This window comes from Nyctereutes procyonoides, unplaced genomic scaffold (assembly GCF_905146905.1).
Source record: "Nyctereutes procyonoides isolate TBG_1078 unplaced genomic scaffold, NYPRO_anot_genome, whole genome shotgun sequence".
Lineage (NCBI taxonomy): Eukaryota > Metazoa > Chordata > Mammalia > Carnivora > Canidae > Nyctereutes > Nyctereutes procyonoides.
This window is the reverse complement of record NW_026575125.1, coordinates 70,181,842-70,187,908: the sequence shown is the minus strand read 5'-3', so window position 1 is coordinate 70,187,908 and position 6,067 is coordinate 70,181,842. Positions and strand designations below refer to the sequence as shown.

The 6,067-nt window shown below is 43.3% G+C and overlaps 1 pseudogene; it reads right to left on the bottom strand.

The window, feature by feature from the left end:
* Positions 1-1,264: 1,264 nt before the first annotated feature.
* On the bottom strand, positions 1,265-2,112 carry LOC129518684 (spindlin-1-like; annotated as a pseudogene).
* Between the last annotated feature and the right edge of the window lie 3,955 nt (positions 2,113-6,067).

Sequence of the window (6,067 nt, the reverse complement as noted above, 5' to 3'; positions counted from 1 at the left end):
GCCGAGGGCTGCTTCCAGGCACACCTGGGGGCTAGCGCAGTGACGGGCCCTGACATGGCAGGGCCCCTGGATGGGGAGAACCCACATCAACAGCACTCGAGGAGCAAGACCATGCAGCACCACAGAAGGTGGCCGGGGACCTGGTTGTTGTGCATCCAGATCCTCTTGTGGGGAAAAGCCTTCTGACCATAACCATGCACCAGTAAGAACAGTAATAAAAATAAAAGTGTTTTAGAGAACCTGCCGGCAGGCGGCAACACCATTCTGAAACTTGTATTTCTAATATAAGAGCACTAGGTTCTGCCAGGAACTTACCACACACACACAAACCACTGATGCACTGCTGTCTCTCAGATACATGTACTAGAATCCAGACTGATTTGTACACATGAACGGACTGCTTGTGCTGCCCAAAACAAACCTGCACCACCGTGTGTACACAAGTACCTGGGCTTTGCTTTAAAACAGAAAGAGGATTTATGATTTCAAAAAAAAATGTAAACAAAAATTCACAAAGCTTAGAATTAAAGGCAGCTTTTGACCCAGATTTCTAATGTTTTGTTGAATTCTAATGTGGGTCTAGCAACTTTTCTCAAGGGATTCATATTTGGACTCATGATTTAAAGCCTCCAGACTGAAACAGTGTCTGAACTTCCTACTTCCAGAACATGCTGAACATCCCGATGTTGTCTCCTGTGTCCACATTTAATTTTAAATAGACAGCAGTAATGTAAAAAAATAGGACTGACTTAGGACAAGCACTCCTGTTAAACTGGAGAATATTATTGAACCCCCCACCCCAATCCACAAAGAAAGGACTGCCACGGAAGAGTGTGTGTGTGTGTGGACACACACAGAGCTGGACAGGTAGATAGAGATACATACACTTCTCAAAAAAGAAGGCAGTACTGACAGTACCAAACTACGCTTGCAGTGTGGCAGCAGAGGAGAGCTATGGTGACAGGGAGCTGGGGACGATCCAATACAGTTCTACACGACTGCAATGCTAGCTTAACTTGCACCAAACTTGCCTTAACTCCCCTTCAGACACACAGACTTCTTTTAAGAGTAAGGAGTTCCTTACACAAAATGCTTTGTGTTCACAGAAATCTGTACTATTCAGAACAAAACCAGCTCTGTTGGCAGAAATTGTGGGTTCGCAGGGACATTTAAGCTTTCATTAAACTGGAAAGCAATCAAGTCTGTATGTCTACAAATTATACATTTAATAGTTCCACAAATTTGGCAAAGTTCATGATGACATCTAGGAAGTTTTCACCAAATCGTAGACATAAATATGGGAATCATCATCAAACTTGATGAAATAGAAAGACGGTTTGGCCTCCACTTGATGAATGACCATGCCAGTCCTTTTAGAGCCGTCCTCTTTGGCATATTCCACTTGTTTGCCTATCAGGCTGTCTACAACTTCTCCTGGTTCCCTTTCTGCTGGAGAAGAATCATTAGAATGGGGCATAATGCGAAGGTCGCCTTCTTTATAATCATCTAGGAGCTGGTACATGTACAAGATGGGATCCTTCTCGTAGGTGATGTACAACCACATGTTCATGATAGGGGCGCGCGCTAGGACCATCCCCTTCCACTCGTCCTTGGAGCCGTCCTCCATCTCAAACATGTGCTCTACCGCCTTGCCGATCATTGTGTCGGCCAGGTGTGCATCACTGATTCAAGAAGTCGCAACTCTTATCAGGGAGGACTTCGAGAACAGAAACTCTTTAATCTTTATTAAGTCCTAGTCCATAAACACAGTCACATCCATCGTATTCTATAAGATACAAAGAAGGATTTACAAGCACCTGGTCCAGAATGGTTCCTTTCCACTGGGTGACAGGGCCATTCCCTTCCACCCAGGCTGAATCCTGCAGCCTACGATGTTCCGCCGGGGCTGGAAAACGGGTTTGCTCGGCCCCACACTGCTCCGATGTTCTTTGTGGGACGCCCTTTGCTTCATTATGCTTGCAGACACACCAGCATGGCCTGCATCCGCTCTGGACCACTGGCCAGGTGTCTTCCCGAATGGGGTCTTCATTCATCTATATTTAGGTGAGCAGCACAGCTGCTGGACTAGGGTGAAAATTGAATACTCTCCGATTTGAAACTTTTCACAGAATCTCAATGTTCCTGTTAATCATCATCCAAGTGCCTTTTTTACAAGTTCAGCAAAAACATGTGAAATCATAAGGACTCTAAGATGCACTCTGAGGAAAGCAATGACCAACGTTTCACTGTTACCTGGATTTCATGGGTGCTCTCGGCCAAGTCCACCACCGCCCCCTGAAACCGGCTCCCCACAGGCGCGCGAGCCCACCCCTGGCACTGCCCAAGCTTCCACGTCCTGCGGCTCATCCCGGCGCCCTCGGCGCAGCACGCTCAAGGTCACCAGGGATGCGGGCATGCGCTGGCGAGGGACAGACACGGCCGAGGCCGGGGGCGGGGGATGGGGGCGACCAATTTTTCCCTAAATTAAAGAAGCATTTCTAATTTCACCTTTATTCGTTCTTCCCCAACAATCCGTAACCAGAAAGTAGTAAATACTCTAGCCATGCAGAGCTTTCTTCTAGAACACACACACACAAAGATGTTCTTTTGTGTTTCTGTGATTTTGCACCTTCTGTATAACTCTTTTCCTGATTAATTTTTTCTCACTTATAAAATTCCAGTTTATAGGCCATTTTCTCTGTGAAGCCTTCCTATCTCCCCAAGACAGGGCTACTAGAACCTCTTCTCTCTTTTCATTACATTGTGTACTAACTTTGTACAAATAATTACAGAATAAATATATCACTATTCATTACGTTTTGTTGTAATTTTTTTTTATCTTTCTCCTCCACTAGATTGAGAGGTCATTAAAGGCATTGATCATGTCTTCTTTCCATCCTCTGTACCCAGCACAGTTCAAGACACATAACAGTTAAATAGAAATAAAACCATGAATATACCCTCCCAGATAAACTTACTTTTCTGTATAGATACGTGACAGATGGGGACAGCCCTATGTCATCTCTGTTCTGACCTATCACTGCCTATGTAATCTTTATGTGACTGGTGTAATTGTGTTTCTATCATCCTTGTATCTCTTCTTATTCTGTGCTCCATAGAATATATTAAATGTTCCTCAGATACTCTTATCCATAGCATTATTTAAATGTATAATTTAGCATATAAAATTTCATATAAGCAAGCATGAAGTCAGTTATGTAAAATTAAAGTTGAACTTGTTTATACTGACCAAATCTACATCAAAACCTGAACATAGAGGAAACAATGAAGTTTTTTTTCTGTTTATTTTCTGATTTGGGGGCTTGTTTATTATTCTCCTAGAAGTTCTCAGTTATGGACATTAGCTCTAAACTTTTAATGAGATAGATATTTGAATCTTTCATACATTTTTGCTATTGCTTGGCCACTAGAATTTTTTTTTTATTTATAGCAGGTGATTCCTAAAAGTTCAGTGAAGCAAAAAAGGAAAACACAAAACAAAAAAATTTAGTTATGACTTGCAGACTATAGTATTATTACCAATATTGATTCTTTTCCCAAGTAAACTCCCAATGCTATATCACCAAGATTGGCAGTATTTTTTTCTGAAAAGAGGCAGATAATAAATAGTTACATTTCTGTAGGCCAAGAGGCAAAATTAAGGATATTATGAAAAGCTTTAATTAAAAAAGAGAAAACATACTAACTCAATATTTGTATTGACAAAATCCAAAATGCGGTAATAATAATAATTCAGAAAAAGTTTTCTGTAATACCAGTGTACTAATGAGGAGAATAAAATTATTGTTTTGGAAAAAGAGCAATAACAGTTAATATAACTGAAGTTTAAAATTAATATTTCCTATGATTAAAATTGACTACAAATTTCATTTGTTAATGCTTATCTGTAACATGATTTTAACAATTTCATTTTTGAAAATGTTTTTTTTCATAGACAGATAACACATATGGCATTCAAAAATGCTGATAACTGCTTCAATGTGATTTATAATAGCAGTGACAATTGATAACAGCACCATATATAGTGTCTTTTGCAACTACTCAGCTCTGCTGTTGTGGCACAAGATCATCCATAGAGAATGGATGAACAACTGTGGCTGTGTCTCAATAAAGCTTTATTTATAAAATTGATGTTTGAATTTCATAGAATTTTCACATGTCACAAAATATTAAGTTTCGTTTGAAATTTTTAGCCATTTAAAAATATAAAAACAGGGACACCTGGATGGCTCAGCAGTTGAGTGTCTGCCTTTGACTCAGGGTGTGATCCTGGGTCCAGGATGAAGTCCCACATCAGGCTCCTGCAGAAGGCCTGCTTCTCCTTCTGCCCATGTCTCTGATTTCTCTTACTGTGTCTCTCATGAATAAATACATAAAATCTTTATATATATATATATATATATATATATATATATATATATATATACAATTCTTAGCTCATGGACTGAATAAAAGCAGGTGTCAATCTAGATTTGAACCACTGACTGTGGTTTACTGACCCTCTATGCTAAGACCCTGTATTACAGTCATAATTACAAGTGACTTACTTTGGTATTGGTGGCAGAATATTTAGGACAAAAGGCAGAAGATTGGAGGAGGGGCAAGATGGCGGAAGAGTAGGATCCCCAAGTCACCTGTCCCCACCAAATTACCTAGATAACCTTCAAATCATCCTGAAAATCTACGAATTCAGCCTGAGATTTAAAGAGAGAACAGCTGGAATGATACAGTGAGAAGAGTTCACGCTTCTATCAATGTACGAAGACGGGGGAAAAGAAATAAAGAAACAAAAAGGCCTCCAAGGGGGAGGGGCCCTGCGAGAGGCCGGGCTAAGGCCGGGGCGAGTGCCCCCAGGACAGGAAAGCTCTGTCCTGGAGAAGCAGGAGCTGCACCAATCTTCCCGGAGGGAAAGGCCAGTGGAGGGAGTTAGGGCAGGATCCCAGGAGGGGTGGGGATGCCCTCAGCTCCCAGGGACATGAACAGAGCACCTACGCCCCGGGGGAGAGCCCGCCACACCCCACGGCCAAGCTCCCAAAGGGCTGCAGCGCAAGCACGGCTGGACCCGGGAGCAGCTAAGAGGCGGCTCCGGCAGCAGTTCCACGCAGGAGGGGATGCACGGCCCCGGGAGAAGCTCAGAGGGGCTCGGGAGGAGGCTCCGCGTTGAAGGTGCTGCGTGGCTGGGAGCGCGAATCCAACAGCACAGGCCTGGGGGCACAGGGCCCAGGGGACACAGCCCAGGATCCGGCCTCGCCCTGGGACAGGCAGAGGCCAGGAGGTCACAGGACAGCAAAGACACTCCTGCCCCAAGCTGAGCAGATCAGCTGCCCCGCCCCTGGAGCATCCAGGCCCCTGCAGACTGAGAACTCTTTAGTTACTGCAGGAGCTGAATCCAGGGCTCCAGACCTGGCTGCCGCCACTGTGGTTGTTCCTCCTGGGGCCTCCGAGGATAAACAACCCCCACTGAGCCTCACAGTGGCCTCACCAGATGAGCAGCTTAAACATCACTAACTGAGCCCTGCACCAGGCAGGGGGCTGAGCAGCTCCCCCAAGTGCTAACACCTGAAAAGCAGCACAGCAGGCCCTCCCCAGAAGACTAGCTAGAGGGACAGGGGAAAAACAAATTATTGACAAAGCAGCCCTGGAAAATTCCAGGGGAAGTCAAGGGACTTACAGTATACAGAATCAGAGGATACTCCAACAATTTTTTTTCTTTTTCTTTTTTTTCTCTTTTTCTTATCTCTTTATTTTTTTTCTCTTTTTTTCTTACTTTGTTCTTTATTCTTTTTCTTTCCTTCTTTCTCTTCTCTCTTTTTCTTCTTTTCCCAATAAAACTTGTTTTAGGCCACTCTACACTGAGCAAAATAACTAGAAGGAAAACCTCACCTCAAAAGAAAGAATCAGAAATAGTCCTCTCTCCCACAGAGTTACAAAATCTGGATTACAATTCAATGTCAGAAAGCCAGTTCAGAAGCACTACTGTAAAGCTACTGGTGGCTCTAGAAAAAAGCATAAAGGACTCAAGAGACTTCATGACTGCAGAATTTAG